The 12,672-nt window shown below is 41.7% G+C and overlaps 1 non-coding gene across 1 annotated transcript; it reads right to left on the bottom strand.

Annotated features, from left to right (window-relative positions):
* Window positions 1-635: 635 nt before the first annotated feature.
* Window positions 636-708, bottom strand: TRNAK-CUU (transfer RNA lysine (anticodon CUU)). The gene has a single exon. It is a non-coding gene; the product is annotated as a tRNA-Lys (tRNA).
* Window positions 709-12,672: the final 11,964 nt, after the last annotated feature.

Raw genomic sequence — 12,672 nt, 5'->3', positions numbered from 1 at the left:
TGACAACCTCCAGTGTATACCGACCTAAAACCAGGATATAAGGTATATCCTTTTCGGATAGACCCTTCTGAAGAATATACGTCTTCGCAGTCATCATATCTTTACCAATTAATAGTTTAATCAAGTCCGGAACACTTTTTAAAACGCTATTTTCATCAAATTGAAGAGTAAGATTTTCTATTCTTTGTTGTATTTCGACCAACTCTTCTTGGCTAAAATATTCCCCTGGAGATAATAAAAATGTTCTTGAGTCAATCAACTCCTTGATAACCACATTGTGATAGCGAGTAACATTGGAAGTTTTAGCAGTGGAATTGTTAGAACTCGCAATCTTGTGGTATAAATTATTCCAGAACAACTCAATAGTTCGTGCCTTACATGAACCAGCGTTCGATGATACACCTGAACCTGCGTTCGACGATAATGGAACATAAAAATTGAAAGAATCACTCGAAATCCTCGTAAAATTGTTTAAAAAGACACTGCGACCAAATATGCGGAAGTTTAGAACCATTCCTAACCCAAGCTTATGGGAAAGTTTAGAGCCATTCCAGGTAGCATGTGAAATTATCCTGTTATTTGTTGGTTGTAGGGGCCCCACTATGGACGATGGGGGCCTCTAGGTTTGATACCCAGGGGCATAGCAGGATTCGAACTTGCGACCATAAGGTTAAGAGCCTAATGCTCTACCGTCTGAGCTATACGCCCTCGCCAAAGGCTGAGAGTCTGTCTGCCAAAGCAGCGGCCCAGGGCTCCAGAGGTCCTGTGCTCCGGAGGTCCACCTGGCCAGATCTCAGACCCTGGACTTGTCACTTTGGGGGACTGACTGTCCCAACCTCATCCAATTGATCATTGATAAGTCTTGTATTCTTATCCCTGAGGATGGCACCTAGCGGCATTCTGGGGCTACATGAATCTTTTAGATTCCCCTAGATTCCTCAAAGATTCCCTCCTCCGGATCATCTGAAGATCTGCTGCTCAGATCAAAATTCTGTCTACGCCATCAGGTTCGTGTCGCTGAGAGGTGTAGGATCGACATAAAGTTTGTCCAATTTGGACACTGGAAAAATTTCGCCCTCCTAAAAATTGGGCTCAATCATGGTTCCGCCTGTCTCTTTTCCTCGCTCATGGTTCCACCTGCAAATTAATAAAAAATACTGTCTCAATTTCCGCGCTCTTCCTTGGCCTTCGTTCCGCCATTCGGTCCCCCTTCCTCGTGCAAATGAAAGTTGGGTTTATATGTACAATGGCGGTGGAGTTAACAAAGTTGAGCCCCGTGGCCCAACGGTGGCGGAGATTGCTAAGCTGGCGGAGATTCGAGTTTGAATCCCTGTAATGGCGCATAATTGTTTTGTTTTTTATGTAAATAGAGGCGCAGTTTGAATGGTTATAACAAGTGTTATGATTGGGGTGCATTGTAACCGTTACATTTATTTTTGGTGCGTGGTTTTGTTTGTTGCCTTAACATGGTTTGGGTTGGTTTGGCATAGTGCCACATGGGGCCGCCCGGTGGGGGCCAGCCCACGTGGGTAGGGCGGGTTCAATCCCCGTCGGCTCCACATTAAATACGATGGCATATGTATATAATGAAGTGGTTGGGTGTGGGCCAGGTCCATCGGAGGTGGCCCGCCCACCCTACTTAATTGTATTGTGTGTTATAACGAATGTTGGTTGGGGGCCGGCAGGGGTCATCGCCCGTCGGCCATTTTTTTAATTAACAATTTATGTATATGTTTTTGGGATCTAACAGAGGTGGCGGGGGTCATGGCTCGCTACTTATTTTAAAATATTTTTTTTTGATTTTATTTATAATAATAGTCATTTCTTAATTTGTCTAATATAAGGGGTATTAGACAAATTAAGTATCCAACAAATTTGCCCGCTCTCGGGAGCTAGATTCCATGTCCGGGACCCGGCCAATTTGTAGGACACTTAAACTTGGCCCACTACCCAACTTTGACTAGCTCTTTCTCCCTCATACGAGATCGGATTTGAGTGTCGTTCACACAGTTGGAATTAGGGCGACGAGCACTTCGATCTGGTGCTGATTTGGGAGCATTCTGACCACTTTGAATTTTGACCCTTTTTGAGTCCTCTGGGGCTTCTGCATGCGTATGGAGCCACCTGGATCATGCTATGTCGTTAAGTGAACGATGGGTTGCTCCTATTGAATCAATTGCTATGGTGCGAGTCATAAGGTATTTTAAAAAAAATTGAGCAAATAGAGGAAGACAAATGGCCTAAGTTACTCTTTAATGACATTTTGTGCAAAAGAAAAAAGACTTGGATGCAACAAAATAACAAATGGTTTAGTAAATGGGGTATTTGCTTGAACACGTGTCCCATATATAGTAAAGAGATAAAAGATTTTGTTATGGATAAGTTCCACAATCGTACTTGGGACAAGGAGTCGGGGAGAAAGAAAAAATAATATATTGAAGTGTTTAATCCCACTCAGAGTCATCAACAAAAAGTGTACATAAAGGTCAATATTTCTTGCAGAGTCAAAATTCGTATTGCTCAGTTAAGGACTAATTCTCATCAACTTCGTTGTGAAATAGGGCGCTGGAAAAGGCTAAAAGAAGTGTGGGAGGAAAGAGTATGTATTTTTTGTTATTCTGAAAAAGTGGAAATTGAAAAGCATTTCATTTTGGAATGTGAGGCCTTCAAAGACAACATGGAAAGTTATGCAGATATTTTGATAGTTAGCTCTTGGGATAATCTATTTAGTGAGGGGTTTTTTGGAAAGCTAGGAGCATTTATTGTGAGGCTTCACAGGAAGAGGGTTGAATACATCAACCAGGTGAAGAACCAATATGTCCCATAGGCTATCTTTAGCTTCGTAGACGTTAAAATACTTTTCTTTCTTTCTTTCTTTCAATCATGTGGGTAGTGGTTGACAGGGAGACCTGGTTTTGCTCGGCGGCTACCAAGTAGCCCAATGTGCCTACCCATCCAAAACATAAAACGATGGCTACCAAGCAGCCCAAAGTGCCTAACCATCCAAAACATAAAACGAAGGCTACCAAGCGGCCCAAAGTGCCTACCCATCCAAAACATTAAAAAAAAATGAAAATGAAAATGAAATTTTAAGGTCCACAAGACTAAAAATAGTTTATGAGACCATTAGTTCCCTGTTTTTCGCTTTTTGCAATTCAATCCTTTTCCGATTCAAATTGATGATGAACTGGTCCAACCTTCCAACAATCGCCTCACTGAAAAGACAATGCCAAAAAACTGATGCTAACATGTTCTCATAGCTTTCTCTGATGATTTTGAATGCATCACATTCCAAAATGAAATGCTTTTCTGATTCCACTGCCTCAGACGTGCAAAATGTACACACCCGTTACTCCCTGTTATGAAACCAGCTCACAAAAAGATAGAAAAGAGAGATCAACACCTTAGAAATAAGCCTTTTCGAGGGGGTAACCTCCTTTACATTACACAAATGAACAATTCTTAGATGATTCAAATGACAAAACCTCCTTTCTATATATAGGAGTCTAAGGGGTCACAATATAACCAAAGCCGACCTAACAATAATAATATAAAGGCACAAAAATAACAATAGTGGGATTCTATGGGGCACAATAATAACAATATGGGGACAATAGGGGCACAACAATAACAATATGGGGACAATAGGGGCACAACAATAACAATAAGGGATACAACGACAATAGTAATGGGGGAATCACTAGTATTATAGGGACCTAACATGCCCCTCTCCTTCAAAAAAGTGTTGTCCTCAACGCTTGAGTAGTTCTGGATGCTTCTGTATAAAATTCTCATCCTCCCATGTGGAATCTTCAACGGGTAAGTTCTTCCACTTGATGAGATACTCTGAAATTGATCGATTTCGTAGCTGTCGAGTTCTTGTTTCTTTGACTGCTTCAGGTTCCAATATGATTTTTCCTTCCTCATCACATCTGGCAATATTGTTTGAACTGGAAGCTTGTTACCTATAACCTTCTTTAAGCATGAAACATGGAAAACTGGGTGCACTCGGGAAGCTGCAGGAAGGTCCAATTTGTATGCCATAGTACTTATCTTTCGCAACACCTTGTACGGACCATAATACTTTGGTGATAATTTATTATCCTTCTTAGCTTGCTTGAGGGACATTTGTTTATATGGTTGTAGCCGTAGGAATACCCAGTCGCCTACATCAAACTTCTTTCGCTGCGATGTTGATCTGCCTGCTGTTTCATTCTATTCTGCGCCAAGGTGAGGTTATCCTTTAAGAGTTGGAGAACTTGTTGCTGATGCTCGATGTGATCTTCCACTGCTTGAACCTTAAAATTTTCTCTTAAATATGATGTGATGGATGGTGGATGATATCCATAAAGTGTCACAAATGGGGTCATTTTTGTTGCAGTATGGAAGGAAATGTTATACCACTATTCAGCCAGAGGCAACCATTTGACCCATTGTGTCTGTTTATCAGATACAAAGCAACGAAGATATCCTTCCAAACATTTGTTTACTATCTCAGTTTGCCCATCAGATTGAGGATGATAAGATGAGATATGAGCCAACTGAGTACCAAGACATGAAAATAATTCTGTCCAAAAATTTATAATGAAAATGGGATCTCTGTTGCTTACAATAATCTTTGGGTTTCCATGTAGCTTTTGAATTGTTTCCATAAATGCAGTAGAAACTGTACTCACTTTAAATGGATGAGATAATGCACAAAAGTGTGCATACTTGGTAAGTCTGTCAACTACCACCATGATAACACTCTTTCCTTCAGACTTGGGTAAATCTGTGATAAAATCCATTGAAACCTCCTCCCAACGTTGGCTTGGAATGGATAAAGGTTGTAATAGTCCTGGGGTCTTAATTGTTTCAACTTTATTTTGTTGGCAAACCAAACATTCCGCCACAAACTTTTGAATATCCGATTTAAGGCCATCCCAAAAGAAATCCTTCTTAACCCTGTGGTAGGATTTTAGAAATCCTGAGTGCCCTCCTAAGGGAGAGGTGTGCAATTCCCTAAGAATCTTTTGTTTGAGTTGGGAATTCTTACATAGGTATAACCGATCCGTATACCATAACGAGTCATTTTTCCAGCTAAATGTATCAGATGTACTAGGATCTTGTTATATCTTTTGAATGAGTGCCCACACTTCCTCATCATTCTTCCATTCATCCCTTGCTTCGTTTATCCAATCTGGTTGGATAATAGAAATGGTGCAAAGAAATGCTTCCACATCATCATCCTTTCTTGAGAGTGCATTTGCCACAACATTTTGCTTCCCTTTTTTGTAGATGATTTCAAAGTCATAACCCAACATCTTTGTGACCCATTTTCGCTTCTCTTCTGAAGATAATCTTTGTTCTAAAAAGTATTTAAGACTATCATGATTTGTTTTTACCTTGAAGTGTCTTCCAATTAGGTAGGGTCGCCATTTCTTAAGTGTATGTAGTATTGCGAACATTTCATTCTCATAAATAGCTTTGTGTGAATACTTTCTTTTGATTTGATGACTTTCGAAAGTAATGGGTCTTTCTTCTTGCATTAAAACAACACCAATTCCATTTCTTGAGGCATCACATTCCACAATAAAGGTTTTTGTGAAGTCCGGAGTAGATAAGACTGGTGCTTGGCACATTGCCTCTTTAAGATTTTCAAAGGCCTTCGTTGCTTCTAGAGTCCATGAAAATGCATCTTTCTTCAATAATGTTGTTAGAGGTGTTGCTATTCTCCCATAATCCTTAACAAACTTGCGATAATACCCTGTCAACCCGAGAAATCCTCGTATATGCTTTATGGATGTGGGGGTTTTCCATTCCTTAATGGTTTTAATTTTGCTAGGGTCTACCTTAACACCTTCACGAGATACAATATGACCCAGCTATTCCACCTCTTGTACTCCAAAGAAACATGTGGAGATTTCCGCATATAATTGTTTTTCCTCCAATAGTTTGAGCACCATGTCAACATGTTGGACATGATCCTTCCAAGACTTGCTGTAGATTAGTCTATCATCAAAAAATACTAACACAATTTTTCTAAGGAAGGGTTTGAAAATGGAATTCATCAAACCTTGAAATGTAGAAGGTGCATTAGTAAGGCCAAAAGACATGACCAAAAATTCATAATGACCCTCATGAGTTCTAAACGCTATTTTTGGAATGTCTTCGGTCTTCATTCTGATTTGATGATATCCTGAACGAAGATCCAACTTCGTGAAGTAAATTGATCCATGCAATTCATCAAATAATTCATCAATGACATGAATGGGAAATTTATCTTTAATAGTGAGCTTGTTGAGCTCCCTATAATCTCGATACATGCACCATGATCCATCCTTCTTGTGAACCAATACTACTGGATCAGAGAAAGAACTTTGACTAGGTTGAATTATACCAGCCTCTAGCATTTCTGCAACCATACGTTCAATTTCACTCTTTTGGACATAGAGATATCTGTAAGGCCTGATGTTTGGAGGAACACTTCCTGAAATCAAATTAATAGCATGATCATGATCACGAATAGGCGAGAGGCCTTTGGGAGTCTCAAATACCTTGGAATGATTGTCCAAGACTTTTTGGAGATATGGAGAAATGGATTATTTCGATGTGGGAACCTCTAGTGAACATAATTGTTCAATTATGCCTCGTTATTCTTTCTTTAGAAGCTTTGTCATTCCGTTAGAGCTTATTATCTTTCCTGATTTCCCTGCGATACCCCTTAATTCAACTTCCTTTCCTTCTAAAGAGAATTTCATGAAAAGTTCTTGAAAATTAAAAGCTATTGTACCCAAGGATTGTAGCCATTGGACTCTTAGTACAACATCAGCACCATCCATTGGAATGGAAAGCATTGGGCTATTCAATACATATTCTCCCATGGATAGCTTGATATTATGGCACTTTCTTGAGCAATTTATGTTTCTTCCACTTGCAACCATCACTTGACACTCTGGTGCCGGATATAGGAAGCAATTCAATTCCTTGGCTATCTTACAATGAATAAAATTATGGGTACTTCCCGAATCAATAAACACTATTACCTTTTTCTTCTTGATATGCCCTTTTATCTTGATAGTTTGAGGAGTGGTAATTCCAGCCAATGCATTACAAGATATGGTCGGATTCATTTCTTCTTTTTCCAGGGTTTGTTCATGGTGTATATCCTCTTCTTTTGACGTTTCTTGTTCCTTTTCTTCCTCCTCTTCACAATCTATGTAAAATAAATTCTTGTCGACACACTTATGACCTTTAGTGTATTTGCTATCACAACTGTAACAAAGTCCTTTTGCTCTTTTTTCTTCCAATTGTTTTGGTGTCAACCTTGTAGGTTGTGGATGGCTAGGGGTAGCAACACTTCCATCTTTGTGATTGTGCGTGGTAGGCTTCCTTGTTGCCATAATTTTGCTTTCCATTTTTCTTGCCAACCTAAATGCCTTCTCCAATGAATCTGGTTCCCAAAGGCAAACCTCATGTTGGATGTTATCTTTTAAAGTCCCTATGAACACATCAATTCTATGCTCCTCTGGAATATCTTTTACCCTTATATTCAACTTTTGGAAGTCTTCAATGTGCTCCATCATTGAACCCTTTTGTTTGAGATTTATCAATTGGCTAAAAAAAGTGTTGCTTTTTGTATCCTCATAATGTGCTATCATTTCAATCGTAAAAATGGCCCAAGTGACAATTTGTTTACGAGAGCAAAGCCATCAATACCATACAAACTGATTTGGTTCCAAATATAAAGTTGCATTGCGTACCTTTTGTGTGTTTTGCATTTGGTTTCGTAATTTTGATATATCATGTTGCATTTCTTACTCTTTTTCACGAGTCATGCTAGAGCTTTCAGGTTGCTTACTAGGTGTTTCCATTTTCTTTCTTCAAGGCATCAATTACCGATAATAATGCTTCACTATGCCCTTTGTATGCCTTCAAACTAATTTTTCAAACCAAGCTTAGGCAAAAAAAACAAAAAACTCAAAAAAACAAAAAAACAAAACAAAAAAACAAACAAACTGCACATCTTTTTTTCACTTTGTAGGAGCTCGATATTGAATTTGATGTATCTCTGTAATTTTTGATCTCGAAGGTCTGAAATTTCTTCTTGCGGTAACCCTTTGAGTAATCTTTCTAACCCCGCAAGTCTGATCAAGATTGGATTCTCCAATGAAGAGTTATGTCAAATCTCCCATGATGACCTGCGTATAAACTAGTTCAGTAGAGCGTACTTGTACGAAGTGCCGCGGGTCACTGTTTCAACCTTAGGTTCTGAAAATGATACGCAAACAACTATAGTCCATCCTCTTTCTATAACTTCTTACGAAAATTCAATCTGATGCTCAGTGCGAAATTTATGATGATTTTCCCAAGGTCACCTGTTTGGAATGTAATTCAGGGGTCTGCAAAAACCATACATTCCTCAGATTATATCTCCGAAAATATAGCGAGACAATATCTGAAATTTGTGCCCGAGGTTCAGACCGATTCCGTCTCAAATGGGTTTTTTTTTAGCTTCTGAAACTTTGTAGCGAAAAAGTTATAGCGAAAATGCCATGATGACCTATTTGGAGCAGCGAAACCCTAGAATCCAAAGCTCTGATACCAAATGTTATGAAACCAGCTCACAAAAAGATAGAAAAGATAGATCGACGCCTTAGAAATAAGCCTTTTCGAGGTGGCAACCTCCTTTACATAAACAAATGAATAATTCTTAGATGATTCAAATAACAAAACCTCCTTTCTATATATAGGAGTATAAGGGGTCACAATATAACCAAAGCCGATCTAACAATAATAATATAAAGGCACAAAAATAACAATAGTGGGATTCTATGGGGCACAATAATAACAATATGGGGTGATCCGGATTTAAACAGGAACGCAATAAAATACAGAGATAACCATAAAGACAGATATGCAGCAGAAATAATACCTCATTTCATTACTGTAAAATACTGAAATATGCATACAAACAAAAATGGAAATAAACCAGCTAGGGCGATGGTAGCTTATCTCTGAGAAGAGATGTGGTGGCTACATGCCTCTGAACTGTCTTACAATGAGGCTCGAAGGCCTATTTATTGTTGAGAAACAATGGAAAACCCTTCACATTCCAAAACCTACTCCTAGAAGATGAAACGCCAAATTGTGGGCCCCGTTTTTGGGTAGGTTGGTACATCAACTTCCCGGGGTCGCGAATTGGTCATACTATCTCCGTTTGACGTGCATGATAGCCCGTTGGAAAGATCTCTCCGAGGACTACGACGAAAAAGACGATTTTTAGAAAGAAAAATCGCTGGCGGTAGATTTCCCAAAAAACGTCGTTTAGGGCCTCAGAACGGCTCCTGAAGTTTAGGACCCGAAAAACTGCTAAAAATAGTAAATTGTGCTATAATTAAGGAAATTGAAAAAACTGTAAGAAGCGCTAGAGGGGATCCAAGTGGAATTAGCGGGTGGCCACCAATATCCACCTGGATCATTCCTCCCCCCTTAGGAAGCAATGGTCCCCATTGCGTTGAGTTCCTCCATGAGATGAGGGAACTTCTGCTGCACTTGGTCCTTGGTGAGCCACTTGCCCTGGTGAAGGAGTTGTCCTGCTTTGACAACTCGATATAGTTGGATATTCTGTTGGCGAGTATGCTTGATCTGTGTGTCCATGATCCGATCAGTTGCAGCTTGTTCCATGCAAGCTGGATTTAACTCTGTGGGTGTGAGTTGTTCTGCAATGTCGGACGTGTCTAGTAATGGTGGAAAGTATGGCCGAAGGCGGTCGACATTGAACACCGGGTGCAGGCCAAGGAATGGGGAAATGCTGAGCTCAAATGCATTGTCTCCCATAGCCTTGGTAATGGTGTAGGGGCCATATTGGAGTGGTATGAGTTTCCGATAGGCTCCGGTAAGGCGTTCCTTTTGCAAATGCAACCAGACTTTGTCGCCCACTTGAAACTTGTGTGGCACCCGATGTTGATCATGTCGCTGCTTGTACTTGGCATTTGATTTCTCCAGAATGTCATGGACCTGCTGGCGAATATGTTGGATGTGCTCAATGAAGCTATTTGCCTTATCTGTTTCAGACTGGACATGAGCAGAATCTGCGTGAGTAGCTGCAAATGGCATGGCCACATCAATGGGACATAATGGCTGGAATCCCAATCCCACCTGAAAAGGGCCGTGGCCAGTCGAGCTATGGAGATCCCGGTTGTAGCTGTGCTGAACATAAGGGAGGCTCTCGTCCCATGTGCATGGATGCTTTGAGTTGTACATGCGCAGAATGTGTACGATCATCCTGTTGACGACCTCAGTCTGGCCATCAGTTTGAGGATGGAAGGCTGTGGACTTAGTGAGTTTGGTGTCCAGCATCGACCAGAGGCTAGACCAAAATGTACTGAGGAACCTGCTGTCCCGATCTGAAATGATAGAATGTGGGATCCCAAAGTGTACCCATACTCGTTCAAAGAAGAGTTTAGCAGTGGCTTCTGCTGTGATATTCTTCTTGCAGGCCGCCATAATGGCCATCTTCGAGAACCTATCGACGACCACAAAAACACGGTCATTTCCATGCCTAGTGGAAGGGAGGCCTGACATGTAATCCATGGAGATGGATTCCCAAGGTTGACTAGGGGTAGGCAGCGAGGTATAGAGGCCTTGCTTCTTGATGGTCGGTTTGGCAATGGCGCAAGTAGTGCATGATCTGATGTACTTCTCGACATCCTGTCGAAGATTCGGCCAATAGAAATATTTCTGCAGTACTGCCACCGTTTTTTCGACCCCAAAATGCCCAACGGCTTGACTGCAGTGTGCTTCCCAGATCATCTTGGCACGCTCGCTTGAAGGAACACAAAGGTGACCCAGGTGGCATAACAGGTCGTCCTGGAGGTGAAAATCTGGAACATGCTGACCCTCCAAGAGTGTCTGGTATGTGTGGCCGAATTCCGGGTCGCTTTTGTAGAGCAGTGGCCAATCAGAAGTCTCGTGCCCACAAGAGTTGAGCACGTGGTTAATGCCATGATCGGTGGTCGACTGAGGCAATCTGCAACATTATTGGTGCTGCCCTTCTTATACTTGATATTCAAATGGAACTGTTGCAGGTATGTGGACCACTTCTGATGGCGATCATTCTGCAATTTCCCTTGGGTCTGTATGAACTGCAGGGGTCAGTGGTCTGTGTGGATGACCGTTTCCTTCCCCAAAATGTAATGCTTCCATTGTCGGCAAGCCTGCACAATGGAATACATCTCTTTGTCATAAGTGGGATACTTCCGTACTGTGTCTGAAAGTGTCTCACTGTGATATGCCACTGGATGCCCGTGTTGAGTAAGGACTGCCCCAATAGCATAGTCAAAGGCATCTGTCTCGACCTCAAATGGTTGTTGCAAGTCTGGTAATGCAAGAACTGGTGTTGTGCAGAGTCGATCTTTCAACTCTGTGAATGCCTTCTGTTGAGATTCAGACCAAAAAAAAATTGCTTTCGCTCCTCCCTTGGTGACCTGACTCAAGGGCCAAGTGATATGAGAAAATCCCAACACGAACCTGCGGTAGAAGTTGGCAAGGCCTAGAAAGCTGTGAAGCTCTGTCAGAGTGGTTGGAGATGGCCAATCCCGAATGACTTGGAACTTGGCTGGATCCACATGCACCCCCCGTTCATCAATAATGTATCCCAGATACTGAACCTGGGTCATGCCAAAAGTGCATTTCTCCAAATTGGCACATAACTTGTGTTGTCGCAGTGTTTGGAGAACCTGTCGGATGTGGTGGAGGTGCTCTTCCCAAGTCTTGCTAAAGATCAAGATGTCATCCAAGTATACCACTACAAATGAGTTGGTGAATGGCCGCAAGATGTCGTCCATTAGCCTCATGAAGGTTGCAGGAGCATTCGTCAATCCGAAAGGCATAACCAACCATTCGAAAAGGCCCTCCTTGGCTTTAAAGGCAGTCTTCCACACATCGGAGGGTTTGATTGGTACCTGGTGATATCCTGACTTCAAATCGATCTTGCTGAAATATTTTGCCCCCTTTAGTTGGTCCAGGAGGTCATCAATCCGTGGGATTGGGTACCTATTACGGACAGTGATCTTGTTCAGCGCCTGATAGTCAATACAGAGTCTCCAAGTCCCATCCTTCTTTTGTACCAGCACGATTGGGCTCCCACAGGGCGATGAACTCGGACGGATGTGACCTTTTTGTAGCAGCTCCTGAATCTGCCTCTTGATTTCATCGTTCTCCAGAACATAGCGCCGATAGATTGGTCCATTGGGCAGCGACGAACCTGGGGTCAGATCAATGGAGTGCTTGACTTGACAGTGCAGAGGAACCCCTACGGGGGAGGTGAAGATGTCCTCATACTCCTCCACGACCTTGTCCATCTGTAGTTGTCGTGCTGAGGGGCCCTGTCTGGAGGTTGTGGCCACTGTCTTCTTCTTTTCTTGAGGGCGTATCATCAGGAAAACAAACTTCCCGGTTTTGGAAATGAGCTTACTGCATTGTTTTGCAGTAACCAAAGAGATGGCGGTAGGCGGTGCTACCTCTGGTATCCTGTACAACTTATTTCCCAAAGTAACAATAACAGCACGGGGCCTTGACTCATACACAACATGTCGCTTCCACAAGTATGGTTGTCCTAATAACACATCACAAACTTCAAGGGGAGCAATGTCACACAATACCTCATCCGTGAAGGGCTTGATGTTGTAT

The sequence above is a fragment of the Pinus tabuliformis genome, chromosome 9 (genome assembly GCF_031772625.1).
Source record: "Pinus tabuliformis cultivar Carrire ecotype Pingquan chromosome 9, CPIR1, whole genome shotgun sequence".
Lineage (NCBI taxonomy): Eukaryota > Viridiplantae > Streptophyta > Pinopsida > Pinales > Pinaceae > Pinus > Pinus tabuliformis.
This window is presented reverse-complemented; position numbering and strand designations above follow the sequence as displayed.